A 21,057-nucleotide genomic window follows, 5' to 3' on the forward strand; every position below is an offset into this window, starting at 1 on the left:
ATCCCTTATTAAGTAATCGTTTTTTATTGAAATCAAAAGGAAGTATGAGGGTTTCATCGAAGTTCATTAAAAAATATAAAAAACGTGACGTGACACGCCTAAGTCGGTATTGCATTGCAGAGCGCGTTCCACCATTCAAATCTTTATTTAGCATTCCAAGTACCGTCGGCGGCTTTAATTTTTTAGGCCCACTACATCGCCCATACTGTATTCACCTCGCGTTCCCACCACACTTACAGGTACCTATGTACCTAGCTAATGGTGGACGGTGTAGAGTAAACCAACCATGTCAGATTATTCCGATCTCACCTGCATTGAAGAATACACTATGAGGTCTATCCTTTTGAGTTCAAATTGATTTATCATTGTTATGGTATTTAGACGTTTTGTGGACACGGAGCTCTTGGAGAAATAGTTTGCATAGTGATGTGCGCGTTTATCTAAGCTATATCGGTCGGTACAGGCGTCTTTGGTGACGCCCTGGTGCAGCGTTCAGAAGGTCGGCGTTTACATACGCTATATATGTACCTCATTATATACTTGTTTATATGACATTATTAGCATAGGTAGGTACTTAATATAAAAATGTTGGGTACTTAGACTGTTACTTACTTCCCGTAGAATCATGTTTGGCCGGTAGGTAGGTCTTATAGCACCCGTAAAGAGAAAAATGTGAAATCTGTGAATTTGTGGTTGAATCACAAAATAAATTAAAATGTGTTCATGAACAAATAATACCTAATTACTATTTTCAACTTTCAAAGTAGGGTGTAAGAGGGTTGTAAGAATATACCAAGTGGGGTATCATAATATGAAAGGGCTTTACCTCTACATTCTAAAACAGTTTTTTTTAATGTCAAAAAAATGTGACTGTACCTAGTAGGTACGGAACCCTCGATCTGTCTTGCACTTGGCCATATCGAAATGCAAAATCAATAAAAGAAAATAAGAGAGAAAATAGTTCAGAAAAATATCGTCAAAACTCATAAGTATTTGCCGTAATAACCACATTCGTCAACTGTAGAAATGTCAGCTAATCCCAAATACGGCCTTATGCTCGACATGATTCGACATTGCAGCACAAATTACGTGCTCCGTTGTATTTACTCCATTACCCGACGAGGCCGGCTCGTATCAAGTATTTATAGTGTTTGAGGCGCTTTATAAATATGCAGCGGTAGGCGCTCGCCTTGCCGACACCAGCTATTCAGCTAGCGCTGAAGGATTTGACCCAAGGTGTGGGCAAACAGCGATTTGATTGCTATTGGACTTATAACCTAGCGAGTGAACTGTGACTCCTATGAAATGCGTTCCCCGCTCTGTCACTACGTCTATCGTATCTCTCGCTCGCCTGCATTGTGACGTCATCGACTCCGGTTATGAAAGTAATAGTAACTGGATGATGCTCACGACTTAGTTCACGTGGATTAAGATTTTTAAGAATTTCTGTTGGAACCCTTTAATTTTCAGGATATAAACTAGCGTATAATACAATATTATGTCATTCGTAAATTTCTCGCAAAGTTCATTATAATCAGTTTAACCAAAGGGTTGTAGAAAAGTAACACAGAGACAAAGAGATACACACACTCACAAATAGATAGACATATACACTTTCGCGCGTCAGTGATATTTGGTTATATTTTAATTTGAAGAAATATTTATACAACCTTAGGCAACTTTGTTAGTCGAAGAAAGGGTAGAGGTATAAACATAAATCAAATCACTACCCATATTATAAATGCGAAAGTGTGTTTGTTTGTTGGTTTATTTGTTGGTTTGTTAGTTTGTCGTTCAATCACGTCGCAACGGAGCGACGGATCAACGTGATTTTTTGCATGGTTAGAGTGAAAGACTTGTAGAGTGACATAGGCTACTTTTTATCCCGGAAAAACAAAGAGTTCCCACGGGAATTTTAAATCCCTAAATCCACGCGAATGTTCGTGCGGACATTAGCTTTGAAAATAGTAACAATAAATAATAAAATTGCTTTTTCTTTAAATAGGTACTCTAGAAGCTAGACTGTATAGTGTACATGCCTCTGCATGCGCTCTCTCATCAGTAGCAATGAGTAGTAAAGAGAGAAAGAGCTAATGACTATACTTGGCTCAAACCTCAAACACAACATGCCACTTTCTCGACTTCCTCTTTTGCCTTGTACCGTTTCCTTAGCTCCACGGTTGGTTAGTCGCAACGCTCCGTGCGTTACCTCACTTTCAACAGAAACTTCGCGATGTATTTTCCAGTGCATTTTTTAGAGTATCGCTTTTGTAGGCCCCACTTGTTTTAATACTGAAGCAGAGTGAGATTTTCTCGATCCTATTTTTACCAACTGCTGTTTATTTTGCAACGGCATTGATCCCTGCCTTCACTGGATGCAAGAAAGAAAAATCTTTAGAAGTATATTATTTTTTACTTAAAATCTAGTTTCGTTACAGTGTTAGTTACTTCTTTACTATCTCCGAATTGTGTAAAGTAGGTAAAATTTTACTAGGTGAGTAATTTAAATAATATATTATCTACTTAGGTAGGTAGGTACTCTAAAATTAGGCTCCTATCTTTAATCAAATCAACCAATCTGTATTTATTTTGTAGTTTGTATAATTAACCAAAATATGCTATTGCTATTAATCACTCAGGCTACGTCAAAACCATGCACAACATCGTGGAAAACCTGGAATCTGTAAAAAAGTAACACAAGGACTAGAAGAAATTTTATTTACATTCCATCTAGATGATGCCCGCGACTTCCTCAGCATGGATTTAGGTTTCAAAAATCCAGTGAGAAAGCTTTGATTTTCTGTTATAATAATTAGCTTTTAGCTTTTATTCTATTCGTCTTCAGGTCTTTAATTAGGTACTCGTATATCTAACCATACAAAAAATCATGTTAATGCATTGCTTTGTTGCGACGTGAGCGTGGGACAAACCAACAAACAGACATACTTTTACATTGCCTAAATATTACCTATTAAATAGTAGGTACATCAAAAAAATCTCGTCAAAAAACAAGGGCATCTTATCGGGTCAACTTACAAACCTAACCACACAATAAAAGCCTAACCATTGATGTGGTTGACATCTCACCTGTCAGTAACCCACCGTAATGATAATCATCGTAAAAAACGATTTTCGAAACGATTGTTCGCCGCTCAAAAGACCGCCCCCGAAATTTAAAGGGTTGATAAACATATCAAAGCTCTTTTCCCATTGTAATGGAAGTACCCGATCTTTGGCCATACGACACCTGTTTTTTAATACAACAGCGACTCACCGATTCCATTGTATGTAAACAATCGCATACAAATATAGATTATCGATGTTCGATTTGTGGCTGGATGACATATTATTCAAAGACCACCCGGGAATAATAATTTTAGTTTGGATAAAAATACGCTAGAGGTTACGCTGTTATATTTTTTTAAATATTGGTAAAGAGACTTTATTTTTAATCAATAATAATGTACCCGTGGTATATAAATTCTATCTATTAACGAGTATTAACCGAATTTAAGATAATATAATATTATTAGAATTTTTGTATTAAGTATAAGTTGAATTTTCACAGCAAAATAAACAGGTAAGTAACTAGACCAAACTGTTATTTCTCTAAAGTCTAAACTAATAAACAAAGTTATATGAACGTGAAGTGAAAAGTATTGCGACATAACTTTTTTAACTCTGCTTAATGAGTGACGTAATATGACGTCACCTTTTCCGGATTTAGCAACCACCCAAAAATACTTCAAAACTCTGTTTTAACTTTTATTAACTCGGACAAAAGCTGGTCGGCATAACAGCAGAAATTGCCCGGGGGAAGAAATATTAGTTAGGTAGGTACCTACTTAGTTCGAGTGTAACTGATAATAAAATTAGCTTGTGAGTCGTGACACTGTAGTTTAATAATAATAATAATAAAATAATAATAATATAGCCTTTATTTACTGAAAAACATTACATGCAATTACATTTGTCATAGTATTCAGTATATACATATTTTAATAGAATCAAAAAAAAAACAAAACTTATACATAATACTTATTTACATTTACATTTATATTTATATATCATTACTATTATTTATGTCATCGCTATTTTTAAATTATTAATTTCTTACTGTATAAATTTTCATTTTTTAATATGTACACAATACTATTCTGTATATCACTACTAATTTTCATATTTTATTAGGTATATACATTCTTCTTCCACTTTTATTTTTCAGTACGCCCCATTTGGACGAAGGCCTCCTCCAGTCGTTTCCACATTTCTCTATCTTGGGTCATTCGTTGCCATGTTGCTCCCATAATTTTCACAAAATCATCATTCCACCTAACTCTTTGTCTCCCTCTTGATCTTTTACCGTCTCTAGGATACCATTCTGTTACTGTTTTTGCCCATCTGTCCTGGTTTTGTCTGCAAACATGTCCGGCCCATTTCCATTTTAGTTTTATAATTTGTACTTGTATATCTACTATGTTAGTTTACTATGTTAGTTTACTGACACTGTAGTTTACTGATTAATAAATCATTTTCCTTGTTAATATATGTAATACACATCTATTACATTTTTCTTAAATATTTGGGATATTTTAATTAGTTATTATATTGCAGTTTTTATTATAATTAAATAACGTTTTTAAGACTTTATAGATTTATTTAAAAGTAGGTACATATTAAATATTTGGTCAATTGTTTTATGTTTACCTTTAACTTATTTATTTTTAATGATTTTAAGCTTATTTCGTGGTTTACCGACATATTTTAATGTATAAATGTGTGTGTTTAATTTATTATTTATTTTTGTAAATAAAATAAATATGGTAAGTAGTATTAATGGCGTTTAAACTATCGTGAGTCATATTCATTTTATCACTCATGATCTGCATCATGTGCATAGGTTCCATGAATAAGGACCCCGGACGTCGGACATACTCCGACAAATACAAACATGAGTTTAAAGCAGTCATACGTATAATATATTGGTAATATTCTGTTAAATAGATTGTATTACAAATTAAAAAGGCTAGACAACCGATAGGTAGTGCCAAAGTTTTACATTTTGCGGCCGCTCTAAATTTAAAAAAAACATTGTGTAAAAATGTTCTCGTTCACGTGAATTTAATTACGCAAGAAGGTTAATGTTGATTACGTAAATTCCTTTTTAGCAAGGTTTATATTTTTGGAATTAAACTTTGCCAGCTGGTAGGTATAGGTAGATTAAATGTCAAGTTTCACTTGTGAGGCTTTTGGTCGCAAAGTTTTTGTTTAGAGTTCTATTTTTACTTTGTTTGATATTATTTAGGATTGCTCTTGATTACGAGTTTGAAAAATTATATTTCATAACCATTTTGATAACCTTTATTGGTAAACTTTCAGTGTAAAGGGCAGAAGGCATTACCTACCGGTCTAGAAAGCGTTCATAAGACTAAGTAGGTACTTACCTACTTATGTGCAAACACTTATGTAGGTATATAGGTAGGGTAAGTCAGGGAGAGACGCCTATAGTTTTGAAAAAACATCATTACTAATTGTTCAAGTAAGATACTGAATGAAATACACATTGTTTATTTGAATCACTGTTTATTAATGCCATTCAGTATAAAATTGGAAAGATTGTGTAACATTTGCCATATTAAAAATATTTTTTTAAAATAAATACGAAATAGGCATCTCACCCAGGCATGTGGGTGAGTTGCCTATAGATATCAGGGATAGATGCCTACAGGTTTATTAGCACATAATTTAGACGTTACACGTTAGGCATTTCGCTGAAGCTTCACTACAATCTTCATGAAACCACATGTGGTGTTGCACGCACTGTAACCAGTCGCATAACTTTTTAGTGGCGTTATAATACAGCTCCCCACACACTATGCAAATATCTCCAAGAATTTCGTATTCTATGTCCATTTCTGATGAACTATCATGGAGAGAAATATGATCGCTCTCAATGCTTGAATCATGGGGTTCCGTACCTCAAAAGGAAAAACGAAACCCTTATAGGATCTCTTTGTTGTCTGTCTGTCGGTCTGTCAAGAAACCTACAGGGTACTTCCCGTTGACCTAGAATCATGAAATTTGGCAGATAGATCTTATAGCTGATATTCGGGGAAAAATCTGAAAACCGTGAATTTGTGGTTACATCACACACAAAAAAAAATTATGGTCATGAAATAATAATTAGTATTTTCAATTTTCTAAGTAAGATAACTAAGTATATCATGTGGGGTATCATATGAAAGGTCTTCACTTGTGCATTCTAAAACACATTTTTATTTATTTTTATGTATCATAGTTTTTGAATTATCATGCTCAATGTCTAAAAAATACGGCTGTAGTACGGAACCCTTATTGCGCGAGCCTGACTCGCACTTGGCCGGGTTTTCTTGTTTAATCTTGCATAATTTCTATTCGACGGTAGTCTTTTCTTTGGTTTTTCCCCAAATAGTTTTTTCCCCCTTGGTTTTTTCTTGTCTGATTCTTTATTAGAACGGCTTTTTAAATCTTTTATTTTAGTTTTATTCCTAATTTTGTTCAAATTTTCCGGTGTCAACACCTCAGCGTGCTGTTTTCTTTTACTCAAAACCGTACAGTACGTACAGTAGGCTTTCTTCTGTATTCATTCGGCATATAAAAAGATATCAGATCATTAATATTTACTGGGCATCTAACACTGAAACATTATTGGGCATCTCTCCCGATCATAGGGGAGAGATGCCTATCGACTCTGGACGCATCCGAAAGCATTTCTAATCCAAAATGGCGGATCGTCAACAAAACAAGATCACAATGTTGGGTTATGAAAAAAATTTAAACTATTGAAGTGAAGAATTCAGGGCAAAAAATTACTCCAAACTATCCCAAAGATTGTATTCTAACGTATTAATTAACTACACTTACCTTATTTTATGAATAAACATCAAAATATTAATTAAACCTCCATAAATTTGCGCGCAAAAGTTTCACACTGACCGCCAAGCTTGAACTGATGTAATAAAGATGCGTTCCAGTTTACACAATTTTATTTTTTTAAGTTTTAAATTTAGTAGGCATCTATACCGTATAGGCATCTCTCCCGGACTTACCCTATATGTATTTCCAATTATAACATTTTTGCTGACTTATTATAAAACTGAAAAATAAATCCTAAAATATGAAAACTACGGGAACGTTGTCGTATAGACGAAAAATCGGAAGTTAAGGAGATAGGTAGGTACCTATACAAACTACAAAGTTACAGCAGTTTTGTTGATTTTCGTGATTATCTTGAAAATAAGCACTTCCACACATCCAATTTTTCCTGTTGATGAATACCTTGCACCTAGTCTAAACTCTTGTTAGTAGAATGTTTTATGTTAGAAAGTTGTTAGAGATTAGGGAACTTTTGAAATAAATTGATCCGTCTATAAATGCAAAATATAATGCAGAATGAATGATATAAGCTCAGCTGATTTGTGAATAAATAAATAAAATGTACAATATTCATTTATCTTTTATCTAAATATATAAAAGGAAAAGGTGACTGACTGATCTATCAACGCACAGCTCAAACTACTGAGCGGATCGGGCTGGGCATGTAAGTAGATAGCTATTATGACGTAGGCAGCCGCTAAGAAAGGATTTTTGAAAATTCAACCCCTAAGGGGGTGAAATAGGGGTTTGAAATTTGTGTAGTCCACGCGGACGAAGTCGCGAGCATAAGCTAGTATTATATAATCGTAAACAGTATTCATTTGTTGAATATACTAAGTAGATTCATTTATGTTATGTATAAATACGGAATATGTGCCGCTGTGCTTGACGGCGACGTGACAGAGTGCCGATTAGCCATCCGCTGCCTGTCGCCGTGCCAGTGTGGTGGTTGCATACCTACAGAAATTATTATACTTAGGTACGTAGCCATAATAGGTAGAGCTATGTAAATATTCGCCGTAGCAATGTACCTATTGGTTGCATGCATAACCATTAGGCACATCCACAATATTGTAGCTAAACCATATACAATCAGATAGGCGTAGGCAGATCTGACATTAACTCAGTGGATTTACAATAGTATAAAAGTGATATAAACACGCAATGCGAGCGCGTGCCACTGTGCTTGACGGCGACGTGACAGAGTGCCGATTAGCCATTCGCTGCCTGTCGCCGTGCCAATGTACCTATTGGTTGCATGCTAACCATCATAGCCATAATATAACTAAATCATAAATGCAGAATATTCGGCAGAATAGACACTAGCTTAGTGAATGTATGATGATAATAATATATTAGGTACTTACTTATCAGAGTGCCGATTAGCCATCCGCTGCCTGTTGCCATGCCAATGTCCCTTTGCTTGCATGCATAACCATTATAGCTAGCTATAATATAAATAACCATAAATGCCGAATATTTGGCAGAATAGACACTAGCTCAGTGGATAGGTATAGGTAGTATAATGTACACGCGATAGGAGCACAAAATGCGGGTGCGTGCCGCTTTGCGTGACGGTGACGTGACAGAGTGCCGATTAGCCATGAGCTGCCTATCGCCTACATACATTTCGGCGATTCAGTTTTATAAATATAGACTAGTTGATTTCCGCAACTTCGTCCGAGTGGATTCAAGTTTTTGAAATCCTGTAGAAATCTTCAATTTTCTGGGATAAATAGTAAGTAGCCTATGTCACTCTCCAGGTCCTTAACTATCTATTATATCCATGCAAAAAATCACGCCCCGCCGATCTTTTGCTCCGTTGCGGCGTGATTGAAGGACAAACCAACAGACAAACACACTTTCTATTTATAATATTATGGAGAGTGATGTAAGCCGAAATGCCGACACACTGCGATGATTATATTTTCAGGATACCTCGATAAAAATATGGCGGCCTCAAATCAGCTGTCTTGGTTGGCGATCATTTTAATTTAAATGCGTCGGATAAAAGATCTGTGGCTCGATTAATAGTAAAATGACAGTACAGTACAGTAAGTACAGTGTGACGATCGCAATCAGCCCCGACTGGTCGACACTCGCTCACTAATGAGGAAGTTTCAGGGACAGCTTCAATAAAACTTTCATAGATGTCTCTTGAATATTTCGCGTAGGTCGCCACGAAAGAGGAAAAATAATACCTATATCTATATGATCTATGCTTTAATGTTTAAGTCGTGTCAATCAATGACATAGATGAAGAGTAAGATTGCACTGCAATTTTCCTTACGTTTCTTCTCCACAAAATCTGTGAACTAAGTATAATAGAAGTAATCAATTAATTTCGCATCCGATTTAAATTTAAATGATATAGATATAGGTATTATTTTTCGTCTTTAGTGGTGGTAATATATTCAGCGCCATCTATGAAAATTTTCTCGAACGTTGCCTGGAAACCTCCTATACATATAGTTAACTACAATGCATTGTTGCAACAAGAATACGATAAATTCAGCCAATCACAATAATTGCGATTGTAATAATTGATGCAGGTGTTTTTGAATTGATCTACTGAGTTACTACCAAGTCATGCCAAAATATGTTTTATTAAAAAAAAACTATATCGCATCATCTACGTCCGGCCTCTGGCAGGTTAGGGCGCCGCATCTGTTGGGACAGCACTTGAGGGCTCAGTACCCGTAGTATAAGATTTTACGTCTCACCAAACGTTGCTAGAATTCGAGAGTCGAAATTCTTCCGCGTTAGGTATAGTAAACTGGATCTTAAACTCCTTGTTCAAGGAAGGAAGCTCAAGTTTGTCTACACAACTACAGCCAGCGCTCCAAGCGGAAACATTGCGAAATAAAAATCAGTAGCATTGAATTTTTGACTTCAATTCAAGGCGATTTAGGTCCATTTTACTTTGATGTTATTGTGTTTCGACTTCGTTCGTTCGTTCTAGTAGGTAACGTTTGGTGTGACGTAAAATCTTATACTACGGGTACAGACCCATGCACCTCGCGGGAACGCCGGACGCCTGGCTTCACTGGAATTGGAAAACATAAATTGAATTAATGCTTTACCTATACATATAATGTACTAGCTGATGCCCGCGACTTCGTCCGCGTGGATTTACGTTTTTCAAAATCCCGCAAGAACTCTTTGATTTTACGGGATAAAAAGTAGCCATGTGTTAATCCAGGTTAGGTATAATCTATCTTCATTCTAAATTTCAGCCAAATCCATCCAGTAGTTTTTGCGTGAAGGAGTAACAAACATACACACACACACATACAAACTTTCGCCTTTATAATATTAGTCGGGATATAATACTTAGTCGGGACTAGCTTAATCTCCGCAGCTTCGTCCGCGTGGATTACACCAAACCCCTATTTTACCCCCTTAACAGTTGATTTTCAAAAATTATTTCTTAGCATAACATCATACTTTAATCTGCATGCAAAATTTCAGCCCAATCCGTCTAGCAGTTTGAGCTGTGCGTACTTAATGCGTTGATAGATCAGTCAGTCAGTCAGTCGCGGTGGGATAGTAGGTAGATATCCGGCGGGATCGGCGGGATTTATTTAATTTTATTCAGATACAAGTTAGCCCTTGACAGCAATCTCACCTGGTGGTAAGTCACGATGCAGTCTAAGACGAAAGCGGGCTAACCTGGAAGGGGTATAGCAGTTTTTTAATAAACCCATGCCCTTTGGTTTTTACACGGCATCGTACCGGAACGCTAAATCGCCTGGCGGCATGGCTTTGCCAGTAGGGTGGTAACTAGCCACGGCCGAAGCCTCCCACCAGACCAGACCAGCAATTTAGAAATTATAAAATTCCAAATCCCTGCCTGGAATCGAAGCTGGGACCTCCCAATAATAAGACCACAGCGCTTACCTCTGCGCCAGGGAGGTCGTCAAAGACCACACCCTGTAGTGTTACGAAATCTCTCAGTAGGGTCCACACACATTGAGCCGCCGCACGTGGTGGGACCACACATTTGCGTCGAGTTACACGGAACCGTGGGTCCGCACTCCGCAGGCCGCCTCGCGTGTCTGTGACCGCAGAGACACCTATAGTGTGACGAAATCCCTCAGAGTCATAGGGTCCACACACATGGAGCCGCCGCACGTGGTGGAACGGCACATGAGCGTCGAGTTCCACGGAACCGTGGGTCCGCAGGCTACCTCGCGTTACTGTGACTACAGAGACTCACCTAGTGTGACGAAATCACCCGAGAGGGTCCACACACTCGGCGCCGCCGCACGTGAGTGGACAGCATATTTGCGGCGAGGTACACGAATCGGGTCCGCATGACAGCAAGCATCCCCCACCCTGACCCAGAATTCTTAGCGGGCACGAACCTAGCTGACATACCGAGTATGCCACGGATAATACTGAAATTAATAATTATTAATTATATTAGTGGATGAAATTATGTGCAATTATAATTTTGCAGAAGTTCATCATGAAGTTTAAACGAAAAAAAAAAACGGCCAAGTGCGAGTTAGGCTCGCGCAACGAGAGTTCCGTACTTACCACAATCGTATTTTTTTGACATTTTGCACCATAATTCAAAAACTTTGATGCATAAAAATAAATAAAAATCTGTATTAGAATGCACAGGTGAAGACCTTTCACCTGTGCATACCCCACTTGATATTTACTCGGGAAATTGAAAATACTAATTATTAATTCATGACCACAATTTAATTTTTTTGTGTGATGTAACCACAAATTCACCGTTTTCAGATTTTTCCCCAAATGTCAGCTATAAGAACTACCTACCTGCCAAATTTCATGATTCTAGGTCAACGGGAAGTACCCTGTAGGTTTCTTGACAGACAGACGGACAGACAGACAGACAGACAGACAGACAAACAGACAGACAGACAGACAACAAAGTGATCCTATAAGGGTTCCGTTATTCCTTTCGAGGTACGGAACCCCAAAAACACAAGACTGCGCCGAAAAACCCATTCCTAGCGGTGATAGCTTAGTGGTTAAGACGTCGGCCTTCTATTCGGGAGATCAGGGGTTCAATCCCGGGCACGCACCTCTAACTTTTCGGAGTTATGTAAGATATTACTCACAATCTGGAGGAGCTGGAAATGTCAATTAGAGAGACGTTTTCTTCTAGTGTCGACTTCATATTTTTATTCCTATACAATAATTATTTTTGGTATGTAAATCTAAATATATAAAAGGAAAAGCTGAGTGACTGACTGAATGACTGACTCAACGCACAGCTCAAACTACTGGACGGTAGTAATTAATAAAATTGAAAGTATAACAAACAAATAGTTATATATAGATAAAAAAGCATTAGACTAATAATATAGTTGGTAGGTATTTCATTTTTAATACTATGTAAAAATTTGAAGGTCCAAAAATATCTATACCTACCTATGTATAAAAGGAAAAGCTGACTGACTGATCTATCAACGCACAGCTTAACTGGACGGATCGGGCTGAAATTTGGCATGCATATAGCTATATTATGACGGAGGTATCCGCTAAGAAAGGATTTTTGAAAATTCAACCCCTAAGGGGGTGAAATAGGGGTTTGAAATTTTTGTAGTCCACGCGGATGAAGTCGCAAGCATAAGCTAGTAATTACAGAAAAATCTCTAACTTTCGTAGCGCAAACTTTTTGTTAGAGCCTCAAAAGGTAGGTATAGGAGCGGGCTGAAATCCGAAATCCGAAAATCGGGGGCTCAAACCCCACCCGTCGCTCTATTGTCATACCTACTCCTAGCACAAGCTGTAGGTATATACCTACGCTTAGTTGGAGGTAAAGGAAAATATTTATTATTATAAACATGGGTAATATTTTTTTTGAAAAAAAAATGAAAACTTTATAAAATAATAATTTAATAATAGAATTATTTTCGTTTTTGTAGCATAAACCTTTCTTGTGACTTTCCACCAGGGATAATCGCAGTCATTGTCTAACTGAGACTTACCTAACACCATCACTGCAAGAGCTGGTCGGAACATAGTAGGATCAATTAACAAACTTTTTATGGTAAACTTAATTAAATCAATAATTAATTAATTATTCTACAGCGATACTAAGTAAGACACGTTCGTAACACAGTTAATGTGTGATACAAGTGATTGTGCTGCTCCAAGTTGACTTTTATATTCGTTTTACAAATTACAATACAAAGACAAAATGTATTGACGTTTTTAAAAGCAACGACACATACTTAGGTACATAGCGAACTACGTGGACCAATCGGCTTGGTCCACGAGTGTGTTGCGCGTTTCGTTTTACGCCGCAACAATTACTTATTTATTACATCGATCGCATATGTTTTTAATATTATCTTAAAGAATTACGAGAAAATTTATTTATCTATTTGTTTGGTCTTCTGATATTCAGTCTTTAGACACAGAGAGCTATCAGATTAGAGTAAGCAATGCCTCGCAAAATTATCTTAAAACGGACTTATAAACAAGGATTATAAATATATCGTATAATAAACATGTATTTCATAATTTTCTAGTAACATAGTACTTAAGATTTTATAGTATAGTGTATGACGAACTAATGGTGTGCTTTGGCTTGGTGTATTAGAAGTGAATAATTAGGTACTTATAAGACAACCTGAGATTAAATAAAGTCGGGAACGGGAAGACTACAGAACAAAGATACCTATTAGCCATTAGGGATGGCCGTCTCTGCATAGGAAGCTGGTTTGTGGTCTTACCGGTCTAAGTGGCCGCTCATTCAGATGACTGTATGTTCAGCTAAATAACTGACATCAGTAATAAGAGGATAAAACTGAAAGATGAATATTAGGTAAATAGATATACCTTCAGATCTAGGTACTTATAATTCCTAATCCGCTGAGGAAAACAGTAAGTAAAGCAAATACAGTACGCGGCAGAAAACAATGTACATCGACCTTTAGAAGGAGATAGCGGGTTTGTACTTTGTAGTGCATTGTCCTTGTCGTTGAGACCGACAAAATGTCACATAGGTATGAGTGACAGAGACAACGTTCTACAAAGCCAAAATGTCATTCTAAAGGCCGATGTACATTATTTTCTGCCGCGTACTGTAAAATCATCTTGTAAACTTTCCAACCCTTTTCCTTTACTAATATAAATCTTCTAGTTCACCTGAAATTTTGCTTATAACCCCTTAAGGTGGTATAAATAAGTGTTAATTTTGCGTGGAGTGCAATCAATCATTGTTTACAATGTCGCTGCGGTGGTCGGAGCCTGTGCCTGACAGGTAGAGTGGCGGTTAGTCGATCGCTGCCTACGATCAACATAGGTCTGTTATGTATAGATACTTATTAGATAGGGTTAACTACAGGTAAGATGATATACCTACAGGGTGTAACCAGAACGCTAGCAAAAACTTTGCGATATTGTTATACTACCTAAACACAATCCAATACCAATTACAAACCCGCAATGTATAGCTTGTAAAACTCGGGCCAATGCACGACGCGGCAATGACTCCGAGTGGCCTACTTACGCAACGTTCGTTAACATCTAGGTCAACGAAACGTTTTTTTGTGGTATCGTGTACCTATAGCCTACAACACTCTGAGATAAAATAGATACCTATTAATTCTATGAGTGAAAAGAAATTCAGAATCGAATTATTAGTTCTAGACCTAGCTAGTTAATAATCCTATGTCCACCTCCAGAATTGATTATATACCATATCTCTGTACAAATAAGGTAGGTATATCTACTTTCTGTACAATCAACAAAAATCCTTAGTCAAAATCAGTCTACCTCCAAACCAGCTAATAAAATATCTGCGGTAAAAAACTATTACTTAGTCACCTGCGCCAAATATCAAGTAACGAAACAACAACCGATCAAACTTCATACGAATATTCCAGTTTTATAATACTTATTATGAAACCCCAAATATTCAATCTGCAAACATAGTGAGCAAGGAAAATATAAGACGCGTTACCCATCGTACACAGATCCGTATCCTTAACTACACACTTCAGTTAGCTGCGTCTCACTCTCGCTAAGAAAATGAAGCGGACCAATGGGGGGGGTGGGGTGACACGCATTTCCGGGCCCCGCTCCAATCAGCTGCTAGAACAAAGGAATCGGATAGCTACTTACCTACAAGTAGCTACGAAGGGCCGAGGAAAACAGTGTTTCACACACGTGCATCGTACACACACTTGGGGTTTTTTACCTGAAGTTTTTACGAGTGTTTGCGTGTCTATCGCCTGGCGAGTTTACGCAAGCCGAAGCCTGAAGCGTATGGGTGGAATGATATCGTACCTATATTGGCTTTAGAATCATTCGCATAGCTTTTTACGTGAATTAATTATGGTGACGGCTATAATATTATTTTGCTGTAAGTATTTATATTACTGTACCTATACTTAGAGTTATTTCATATAGGTACTTAGTACTTAATATTGTCGTTAAAATATAGTTAAAAACATACACACTCTTATAGAAAGCAATATTTTTCTTCTTTCTTTGGTTAATGAATAAGCAATATCAAGCCCAAAAAAAGCTGTGGTAGCCTAGTGGTTAGGACTTCCGCCTTCCAATCGGAGGTCGGTGGTTCGATCCCGGGCACGCACCTCTAACTTTTCGGAGTTATGTGCGTTTTTAAGTAATTAAAATATCACTTGCTTTAACGGTGAAGGAAAACCTGCATGCCTGAGAGTTCTCCATAATGTTGTCAAAGGTGTGTGAAGTCTGCCAATCCGCACTTGGCCAGCGTGGTAGACTATGGCCAAAACCCTTCTCACTCTGAGAGGAGACCTGTGCTCTGTAGTGAGCCGGTGATGGGTTGATCATGACTTAATATTTTCACTAGATAAGTATTAAGTACTATTTATTCATAGGTATACCTAATTGGTACCTTCTTACAATTAGCTACAGAACACTAAATACCGTAGGTAAATAATAGATCATCGAATAAGGTGTCACAGAGTATCTACCTACCAAGTATGAAACATTGATAATGTAGAGCACAGAAAAAGTTTACGAAGTAAGTACCTTAGGTACCTAAATATTATCGCATGGCGGTTCTCCTGGTGCTGCAAATGTTCATGGGCGGCTGTAAGCACTTAACATCAGGTGACCCGCTTGCTCGTTTGCTCGCTATTTTTATTAAAAAAACCGGCCAAGTGCGAGTCAGGCTCGCGCAATGAGGGTTCGGTACTACAGTCGTATTTTTTCGACACGATAATTCAAAAACTATGATGCATAAAAATAAAGAAAAATCTGTTTTAGAATGTACAGGTGAAGACCTTTCATATGATACCCCACTTGATATAGTCACTCACTTCGAAAGTTGAAAATACTAATTATTAGTTCATGACCACAATTTAATTTTTTTTGTGTGATCTAACCCTAAATTCACGGTTTTCAGATTTTTCCCCAAATGTCAGCTATAAGATCTACCTACCTGCCAAATTTCATGATTCTAGGTTAACGGGAAGTACCCTTTAGGTTTCTTGACAGACAGACAGACAGACAACAAAGTGATCCTATAAGGGTTCCGTTTTTCCTTTTGAGGTACGGAACCCGAAAAAAATAGTACTTACATAATTATCAATGGTAGAGTCCTGCTACACTTCTACCTACATCCCCATAACATTTTATCCATGGTCCTAGAAATTTCGTTTCCTTATCTGAATCCTATCCAAAATCGAACCCGATACCGATCGATGTGTGCTTCCAACCCGTTGCCTTTAGAGTTAGAGATCCCGTCATTCATCCTCTCGTCTCCTTAAATAGGCCAGATTTTGAAAATAAACCAGTTAAACTTAAGTAAGTAGTGTTAAAGTCACGTTACAATCAATTTATCTTATTAAAAAGTATTAAAGTGTCATCCATGGCGAAACTTATTTTTTTTACTCAACTCACAATCCTCGCGTTGTTAAAAGTACATTTTTCTTTCGCAGTCCTCATGTGACGTACTTACCGTACCCAAGGACCCTCCCGCGTTCGTTGTAATGCAAATAGTGTCTTATAAGTCGGTAACACAGTTGTAAATGTAATAATTTAATAGCAGCAAGCCCGTAAGACTACAATTTGACTATCGCGAATTTCCTGCTTCTCCGCGGCCACGAAATGTTTGATGACGCGACTTTGTGTTTAACAAAAAAGTTTTCTATCAGTTGAGTTTTAAGGTTTATTTTTATTTGTCGGGCAATGAGACGGTGAGAAACAAATCTGCGTAAGGTACGGGTGTTGAGTAACTCGTGTTCTTACCCTCTCTCCTTTGTTCGGGCCGGAAGAACCCGCTAGAATTACATGCTCAAGTCTGATGTGCGCTTATTTTTTACGATGCTATATGGCACTCCTCGTGTAGTTATGCAGTTCAACGACTGAAGGAATAAGGGGGCGGTTGAGTAGGTAAACAAAACATGTTTGCAGTTTTGATTTAGGGAAAAGCGTGAAAGAGTAGTCCTTTATAAAAATACAAGCTTTGCGCTTGAATGCCACCGTCGAGGATTCCTTTTTGGGAACGGCTCATAACTTCGTATATAATTAGAGTTAATAGACTGTTAAATATAGTATATTTCTACGGCTATACTCACGTATCCAGTCGACGTTAGTCCGACTAGTTAATAGACTGTTGTTTAAAGCAAGCAATGTCTAAAATAAACAACAAAGTGGGTGTTAATCAAAGGCTTCATTTCTTATTGAGAACGTACCAAAGCTCTAATTTAGGGTAGGTGGGTAAAAAAACCAGTAGGTAAGTAGCAAAGTATCTACGCAATATTTTTGACTGGTTGAATTCCTATTCCAAAGATTGTCGCTTTTAAACATAGACTTATTATCACTCTTGTTATCACTACTTTTAAAACTTTTTTTGCTATAACTAATGTTCCTACTTTTAAAAACAGATTTATTTGACCATTTTTCAAACGTCAAATCAGTCGTCAAATGAACTTTATTAGAAATTGGAATATTACCTACAACTTATTGGACAAATAAAGGCATTTTGAAAGAATTGTTTTCAATAAAAAAATTCTCAATTCAAAATATTTGGTGATTGAAAAGTACTTACCATGATATACCTATCTATTTAAATATAAGTAAAATTTAAATAGATAGGTACCTACCTGTATCATAATAAAATAATCCGGAAACCTGAAGAAAGCTGTAAAAGTCGTTAATATTTTTTTTCAGTTTTCCGGATTCTTTTTCTATATTCGTACCTACCTATCTAGATAAGGCAAGTTTCCTAGTCGATGACCGTATCCGATTTTGTTCCGTTTTTCGCAGAGCAGTTACATCTTATTGGCTCCCATGCCCCGTCGCAGCGCGCCACCTCGCATACAGATACCCAGATTAAATTACTCGCCAACTATTTTACACAAAACCAGAGGCCATAATTAAAGTCCGGAGCGAAAATGGGGAGAATCAAACGTCTTATCTGACCGTGGAGAAATAGCGTTTCCTACATTGAATAGTTCCCAAGTTAGTGAGTGAGCGGAATAAATAATTATTGTGGCAATCTAAAGTTGGTTAGTTGCGATGCGGGCGCTTCTCCAGATACCTAATGAACGCAGTTAGCTATTGGATGTTGATATCTTGATATCAACTCCAATATCACTTTCCATATTATATATGGAATGGGAAAGCGTGTTTGTTTGTCCGTCAATCACGCCGCAAAGAAGCAACGGATTGACGTGTTTCTTACATAGATATATAAACGTAATTAAAAAGTGATATATAGGCTACTTTTCGAAGAGTTCCCGCGGGATCTCACCTGGTGGTGGTACGTGATTATGCAGTCTAAGATGGAAGCAGGTTAACCTGGAAGGATGACCTTTTATTAAGCAAATAGGTACTTATACCTTTTATTATTAAATATATAACAGGATTGACTGACTGACTGATCTATCAACGCACAGCTCAAACTACTAAACGGACCGGGCTGAAATTTGGCATGCAGATAGCTATTATGACGTAGGCATCCGCTAAGAAAGGATTTTTGGAAATTCAATCCCTAAGGGGGTGAAATAGGGGTTTTAAATTTCTGTAGTCTACGCGGACGAAGTCGCGAGCATAAGCTAGTTGGATTATATGTGGCATCGTATATACCTACGATACGCTAAATTGCTTAGTAGCACGACTTTGCCGGTAAGGTGGTAACCTGCCAAGGTCGTAACCTCCCACCAGACCAAACCAGAGTCAATAGGTATAGAAATTACAAATTTCCAAATTGCCTATACCAAGAATTTAATCAAGGACCTCCCATTAAAAGACCACAATGCTCACCACTGAGCCAACGATGTCCTTTGTGTTTCTATGCCACCTTAATGAAGTTCCTGTTCAGCAGGTTTACCTCATTTCTGTCAGGGTCAATTATGTACCCTATTATGTACCTACAACATTAATTCACTATGAATACCTCCTGAATCTTGATAAATTAGACGGGCAGTAACCCTGCAGCATCAGGTTTGAGGAGTTGGAAATTGGTCGAAATTGTTACCTATAGTCTATGATAAGATGTTCAAAAATATAAATACCTACTAGAAAATAATGTGTTGTGTTTGTAATAGAATATTTTTTATTTTGGCTATTTTCTACCGTTACATAACCCTGAAGAAAAAATATAAATTAAACTTTCCTACGATACGCAATAATAGGTATCTCCTAATAGGCATCCGTAGTACATAGCCCAGTAGGTACATAAGACGGCAGTTCCTCGGAAGAGGGTACCGTTGCTTAGCACCGGAGGCAGTAAGAAGTTATTTTAGGGGAATATTGCGAACATCAGAGGCTTATCTTTACGGCAGGTGTTCCCCCACGGGGACAAATTCACCAAATATGTACGACTTATAAGGATCACTCTGGAACGACACCTCAGTTTATGGTAGATATCTGCAGTTTATAACATGGGTACACAATTTTTTTTGGTCGTCTGTTTCATTCAAATACCTAATAAAATGCCGCTGTCAATTTTAGACTTGCTTTTAACAAGTTTAAATAATCTATTAAAAGTATGCTCCTGAAAAAAGCATATTATACAATCAGAGCCTCAATAGCTCAACCGGTATAGGAGTGGACTGAAAACCGAAAGGTCGACGGTTCAAACCCCGCCCGTTGCACTATTGTCGTACCTACTCCTAGCACAAGCCTGACGCTTAATTGGAGAGGAAAGGGGAATATTAGTCATTTAACATGGCTAATATTCTTTAAAAAAAAAAAAAGATAAAATAATTATAAGAGAGTGCGTATTTGACTTGCAGTTCTCTCTCCAGCAACGCGCGGAACTGCAATCACTTTTTAACCAACTTCAAAAGGAGGTTCTGAATTCGTTGGAATCTTTTATTTTTATGTAAGTATGTTCCCTGATTACTCGAAGACGCCTGGACTGATTTGGAAAATTCTTTTTTTTTAAAAGGTTAGGTATACTTCCTAGATGGTCCCATATAAATTTGGTAAATCTGATGAACATCTTCGAAGATAGATAATAATTGAACTCCGCAACTGATAAGAGTAGGTCTATTGCTCGCGATCAGTGTAATAGCTTAGTAAACAGTAAATTTTTAACCAGGCATAGCATATTTTAATACATGGGGCCACTAAAAATTGTGAAATATTTTTTTTTACTAAAAAACTGACTTCAATACCTAACCACAAATATTACAAAGTTTTAGGTACCTGTGCAGACAAGTAAATTAAATAACTTGATCTGATTGATTTTAATTCTTTTTAATTTCAAACTAAGTACGAAAATCGCGACAAGCTTTTTTATCATATAAATTATTGTGTAATGACGTAAGAAGATGATGTACCTAAAAGTTTTAAAGGAAAAATTTATTTTATTCTTTTTAGAGAATTTAAATAAAAGCTTGTTTTAAAAAGTTTTTACTTTTTTTAACAATGGTCCTACACTATCTTCAAAATTCATATCGAACCTCAGGTGCTAACATTCTGACATTCGAAACTTACCTATGCCATAACAACCCGGACATAATTCGTTCATACAACGTGTCTATTTGATATATTCCAGCAAGTAAAGGCGTCGCGAATCGCGACATTATTGCGAATTCATTAGGGAAGTCATTACGCACCGATGGCGCATTAGTCTATGCATGCGAGAAATTGCCGGATGTATCCCACGTTTCCCTTAGTTTAAAGCGAAATTAACTTAATCTAGACAAA

General features: G+C 37.1%; 2 long non-coding RNA genes across 2 annotated transcripts in view; one reads left to right on the top strand and one right to left on the bottom strand.

The window, feature by feature from the left end:
* LOC138403209 (uncharacterized) overlaps positions 1 to 21,057 on the top strand; it is a 394,515-nt gene that overhangs the window by 185,418 nt on the left and 188,040 nt on the right. The window lies entirely within an intron of this gene.
* Positions 9,503 to 13,024, bottom strand: LOC138403014 (uncharacterized). Its single transcript, XR_011237317.1, has 3 exons — positions 12,885 to 13,024; positions 11,135 to 11,315; positions 9,503 to 9,961 (listed from the first exon to the last, which is right to left on the bottom strand). It is a non-coding gene; the product is annotated as an uncharacterized lncRNA (long non-coding RNA).

Source organism: Maniola hyperantus, chromosome 1 (assembly GCF_902806685.2).
Source record: "Maniola hyperantus chromosome 1, iAphHyp1.2, whole genome shotgun sequence".
Lineage (NCBI taxonomy): Eukaryota > Metazoa > Arthropoda > Insecta > Lepidoptera > Nymphalidae > Maniola > Maniola hyperantus.